This window comes from Mauremys reevesii, linkage group 10 (genome assembly GCF_016161935.1).
Source record: "Mauremys reevesii isolate NIE-2019 linkage group 10, ASM1616193v1, whole genome shotgun sequence".
NCBI classification, from domain to species: domain Eukaryota; kingdom Metazoa; phylum Chordata; order Testudines; family Geoemydidae; genus Mauremys; species Mauremys reevesii.
This window is the reverse complement of record NC_052632.1, coordinates 11,925,493-11,931,492: the sequence shown is the minus strand read 5'-3', so window position 1 is coordinate 11,931,492 and position 6,000 is coordinate 11,925,493. Positions and strand designations below refer to the sequence as shown.

General features: G+C 45.0%; 1 long non-coding RNA gene across 1 annotated transcript in view; it reads left to right on the top strand.

Moving 5' to 3' along the window:
- The first annotated feature begins 4,836 nt into the window (after positions 1 to 4,836).
- LOC120373412 overlaps positions 4,837 to 6,000 on the top strand; it is a 40,486-nt gene continuing 39,322 nt past the window's right edge. The window contains exon 1 of the long non-coding RNA XR_005585535.1: positions 4,837 to 4,855. This is a non-coding gene — a long non-coding RNA (uncharacterized LOC120373412). The remainder of the gene's footprint in view (positions 4,856 to 6,000) is intronic.

The following is a 6,000-nucleotide window of genomic DNA, read 5'->3' as shown; positions in this document are numbered from 1 at the left end:
CTCTTGCCTATCAATCACAGCAGCCAAAGGTAGACAATACTTATTTTAATCCAGATTCTACTAATGGCAGTGCAGTTACCTGATCAACCAAATGATCCAGGGCAGCTGACGCATGCTATTCCTGAAACAGGACAAATTCCTGCCCCTGGTGGTATGAGCTATGCTGGGGAGAGGGGAAATAGAGTGGTGCCCGCCATGCATTATTGACAAGAGCTGTAATGCCAGCAGAGGGAAGGATGAATCAGGCTGGGATGGCTTCATGTGGGCTGCCCAGCTGAAGCCCTATCCATATCCTCTAGCTACCCTTGGGGACGGAGGGCATTGCACAGAATGGTAGCTGTTGCACTTCCAAGTGCGAGGTTGGAATCCTCCCCTACTGCTGCATGAGTGTTGGCATGGAAATGCTCCCTAGGCTACAGCCTCTGCCTGCAGTCGGACACCACAGAGCAGAGGACAGGTTGGCTGTTGAGATGAGAGGTGAGTAAGAACAACAATGCGTCATCAATGTAAGAGCTGAAACTAAGCAGCCTCAGGAAGTGAGATACAGTGCTCCCAGACCCTGCTGTCCTGGAGGCACGGAATAAGGCGCAGTCTAGAACTACAACCTCCCAGATGGCAGTTAGTTTGCTGGGCTCGCGCATGGGCACTTTTTTTAGTGTGTGATTCTTGTGCAGCTGTGGTTCTGTGCGGGTCAATACTACCGCCATTGATACTTAAAAAAAACAAATCCTTAAGTCATTTTAGTTGAATGTACAGTAGCTGATCTTTAACTGCAGGATTTGGCCTGTTATCTCCTCCCCCCCTTTTTTAAAAATGAATAATAATAAAAAAAACCCAGCCAGATGTATTTTACCAAGGATTACTTAAACCAATGAGCGTTCTCAGGCTCAGATCTTGTATGTTTCAGCCGGGAGTGGATTTTTATAGCCCATTTATACTAACACTAGAAGTGCAGGGGGCGGGGTGGGGTGAGAAAGGTGCTTTAATAGAAGTGCTGACACAACTTCACCTGCATGGCAAGCCTGCTAAAGACAGACACGGCCCTAGGAGACTTGGCAGATTATGTGTAATTGATCTCTGGGCAGGCTTGATGCACAGACTCTTCAAAAATAACCTCTTAACCTAAAAATAAACACACAGAGTCCAAGCCTGCTCCCTTTGAACTCTTACAGACTTCAGTGCGACTGCAGGCTAGGGCCCAAGGTATTGCTTAGCCAGGGCAATACTGTGGAAGCAACGGGTATTCATTACACAGGATGTGGTTAAAAGGGTTGGGCATGATTTATTAATACTGAACACCTGGTACATGAGATACACAGAAGAGGAGTAAGTTGAAACTGCCCCAGCTTATATAGCAATTCTCTTTGTCTAAAGACAGTTCTCATTTATGCCCTGTCCTCCTATCCTATCCCATGTGCTTGTTCAACAGACAGAGCCGTGTGCCAACCCTGAATTTAACATGTGACCATTTTCTGGGGTGCATTTGGCCTGTGGGGACACACTCTGAGAGATATCCCTTTATGCTCTTCATGAAAACGCCCATTTCAGTCTGTGTGGGAGGAAATGCTGTTCACGGGGCCAGGAAACAAAGGCTGGATGTTTTTGTCAATAATGCTTTGGTCTTCAAAGAATTTACGGCCGCATTGCTTGAGGTACAGTAGTTATATTTCCCTTTTGTGCATTTGTTCCACACTTCAACACGTCATGATAGGAGCCACATGATTTACAATCCAAGAGGCAAATCTACTGCAGTTCCACACAGTGAATTTGGGTCAAAATCTAGAGTCAGACACAAGGTGCCCAGATCCCAGAAAAATCTCTTATTGCATGGAATGCTTCTGCTCTAGTCACAATACCTTGGCATTTTAACTATACATAAAATCTCTCATCTGTAGACCTAATGCTACTTCAAACACTTATTAAGCTACACACACCTCTGATCCCAACAATATTGTCATCCTCATTTTAAAGATACAGAAACCTAAGCCAGCTTTTGAGAGAACGTGGGCTCCTTTAAGGCTTGGGGTAAAAATGGTCAGAATTCAGCAGTTTTTTATGCGTCATTTAGAGCTTTGGGATTTATTCAAACCCTGAGATCCCAATTGGCTTGCACAAATGCCCAGCAAGCGAGGCAGGGGTCTGATGGGACTTTGCCTTCCAGGCAGCTTTCAAAACCTGCTAGCCAGGCATTCCATTCCCTTCCGCAGAGGAAATGTTTTGTTCTCATTCCAACTCAGAGTGAAACCAAATTTCAAATGTCAAAATCCTTCACAAAACGGAATTACCTTTCTCCACCCTGTGAGCCTGGCTTCATAGAAGGAATTTACATTTAGCTCCTCCTGCTCCCTGGGTAATAATGACCAGCGAGAGAGAGGACATGTTAGATCTAGCTAGGGCAGCTTCTATGACCGGGCTCAGAGAGAGGACAGTCGGTAGCTAAGGCTGGGGCTCTCAAAGTTATCCACGTTCCTGTGAAAATAATACCTGATGTTTGGAAAACTGGACTGTGTTAGTAAACAAGGAACCCTAATAAAGCTGAGATGCCTTTCCGTTCAATTCCACTGTGTCTGTGTATTTATTAAACTCTGTGCCTTTTGCCTTCTGCCTCCCTTCTCATGGCCCTGGAACGCCGACAGAAAATCCCACCTACAGCTACATACAGGACAAGTATGAGCCCGCTCTTCTGACTGAGAAAGGGATGATTACTCCTGGAACACAGCGACTGGGCCAAGCCTGGGAAAAGACAGTTACTCACCGTTGTAACTGTTGTTCTTCGAGATGTGTTACTCATATCCATTCCAGAACATGCACGCGGCGTGCGCACACCTAACTGGAATGGATATGACCAAGCACTCGAAGAAGAACTTCCCACTCAGACACCAGCCTGTTCCACCATTAAACATTACTGCATAACTGCAAACAGGGGCGGCTCTAGACATTTTGCCGCCCCAAGCATGGCAGGCAGGCTGCCTTGGGCGGCTTGCCTGCGGGAGGTCTGCCGAAGCCGCGGGACCAGTGGACCTTCCACAGGCATGCCACCGAAGGCAGCCTGCCTGCCGCCCTCGCGGCGACCGGCAGAGCGCCCCCAGTGGCTTGCCGCCCCAAGCACGCGCTTGGAGCGCTGGTGCCTGGAGCCACCCCTGACTGCAAAACTGTTAAACTGTGAAGATCAGAATCAATTGATCGGAATGATCTGCTACCAGCTGGTGGGCACACTAGTAGGTTCTTTTAGAGGAATCTTTGTAGTGGGACTTCTGTACTGTAAGAGGGCATAATTCCTTTTTAGAGCTTTCAGAAGAGTTGTTAGAAACCAGAGCCCTTTACATTTCGCATGAGGTGGCTTATCTATCGAGTTTCACTTTCCAAGCAGTTCCAAAAGATCCCTAGATAGCAACCAGGCAGCAACCGCTGTTACCGTATGTCTTTGTTTAGAATTCGCAGCTTCTAATTATGTTTCTCCTGAGGACTTTAATATTGAAGGCAACTACAAAAAGAGGCCAGTTTCTATTAAATGCAATTACTTTCCCCTGTGCATTTTACATTGAGGGCAGCTTCAAAACAAAAGTGGCTTCTATTTAAAAAAGAAAGAGAGGAAAGAGAGCAATTTAGAGAGAAAGGGTGACTTCTATAATACAAACCCCCATCTCACCGGGAAGGCCTTTATTTTCCTTTCCAGGCATAACAAAGTGCATAGCTTTTGGTTTAGAATTTATATCGATGGTAAGACAAACAAAAGGAACAGGCAGAGGCAGACGCATTGAAAAGTGATGTTGGACGAAAAGCATGTCAGGGAATGGCGTAAGAACAAAGATCATTTCTCTGAGGAGCTGCCAGCATAGCATGGTCTGGCCAAGGACTCCCAGAACTGCAAGAGACTTGACATTCAAGGCCACAAAGCATGGCTTCCTACTAAAGAATGTTAGCTAGCCGCCCGGATTGCCACACAGCATGAGCAACATCTGCACAGAACAAGAGAACGCATCCTGGTAAAGGCATCAATGTTAATCTCTGATGTTATTTCCAAGCACACAAGGGATGGGTGGAAAAGGTTTGTCTCAATAGGGCTTCAGGATAAGATCGCCAAGGATAGTAGATCAGAACATACTAAGGCTAAATCCAAGGAGCTCAGCATCAAAGAAGTGAAAGAATAGAAATCACACACAAATTATTTTTGCAATGTGTAATTGATGCAGGAACTGATTCTGAGGTGCACAAAGAGCACTGTTTGTGTAAAACCGACGCAGTCTTTTTATCCACCTTCTGGTTACTCTGTGGGGGTAGCTTCTATTAAACCCTGCATGGTAAAGAGGTTCCTTCCAAATGAGAAGGTCTGCCAAACTATAAAACCTGATTTTTGAATTACAAAAAGCAAGAGACCAGTCTGGATGGTGGTTTAATTCTGTAATAAAATTAGATTTTGTAGCAACTTCCCATCAGAACTATGTGTGTGTGATTAGACATACAGTTGAAGACAGACAGACAGACACAAGACAATCTTGAGAAATAATTCCCCCTATGCTAGAAAACGGAGCTAATCAAACTGGGGCAAATTTTTTAAAAACAGCTGTTGTCCAGTACATCACTTCTCATGCCTGGTAAAGCTGCCCTGTTGTTTCTTTTAGGTATCCTTTCTTGCTACAGACAGAACGCTCAGAGATTTATCCAGCAGCCATTTGAATGCTGAGCCTGCCAAGAGCTAGAGAGATTTTTTTTTTTTTTGGCTTCAGTTCCCGATTAATTTTAACTGCGTCACTTGAAGCGGAGCCATGTTGGAGTCAGCGTCGAAAGCAGATTTATAAAGGCAGCCTCTCATTTGTTCACCTCTTGCTTTTGGAAGTTCAGCTACCCGCCACAGGTTAGCTCGATGCCTAATATTTTTACTAACAAAGTTATTGGAAAAATCCTATGAATAACGCCTCCCTCTCTTTGACGTATATCGTACTAATGATGCACTGCAGATTTTCTGATAGGAAAACAACCTTTGCATTCATAGTGCTAGAAAGCAGGCTGTGGAGAAGTAGCCTCCTCGAAAAGGAACACTTGCCCTTTAAGAAAAACCCTGCAGTGATTTTCCATTATCCTGCAGTCTTGCCTACGTGGCAGGAATTGTTTGTAAGGCAGATGCATCATGGGTGAGGCTCAAGCACTGATCTTTTTGCTGTTGCCTGGCTACGGCTCTTGGTATGCAGGCAGCATGCCAGGCTCCTGGGAAGCACCTTTGTTTCCAAGAAGGGATTTGAATTCTGTTTTCATGCTGAAGGCAGAGGACAAATGATGCCCCACTGAAGTTTCCCAAGCAGCCAAAGTGTAACAAAGCATCAGGAATTACTCCATAATATTAATAAAAGCCTATCAGCTGGGACAATGTTTCACATCTTAAAACAAAGAAATAGTTGAGTATATCGATATTCTATCGTCCGCTTGCCATTATAATGATATAATGCTTCCTCCTGCAAGCTGGGCGCTTGAACCATCAACAAATCATGTCAAACAAAATCTCCTGGATTTCCTCCAGTCCTACTGGACCCATTTAATAAACAGGGATTATATTTGGAGTTCTGTAACTTCATAAACAGGTTACTTGAGATAATATTTGGAACCAAGGAGCCAGATTCTCTGTTTCTGTGCACCTTGTGTAGACATTTGCAAAGTAAAATGGTGTAAAATTGACACTGGTAGGGTAATGGAGAATCATACCCACATGTTTTCTCTGTTCCCTGTTGCTAGGCTCATGATATAGCACACAGCACTGTGGAAACAGCCATTTCCTGACTCTCACAGACCTGCATTCCATCTCTGGAATGTGCTTTTTTTCCTCCTCAGAAGCCTGACACTTCCATCATTACCCGTGTGTTATACTCCTCAATTAACACCCTAGGTTGCATCTGCCATGCAGTGAGGGTATCTCCCTGTGCAGCCAACCACTACCGTCTTTAATTGGACCCTTGGTGATAACTGTGGAGCAACAGGGAACCACCCCATTGGGTGACCCCATTCACA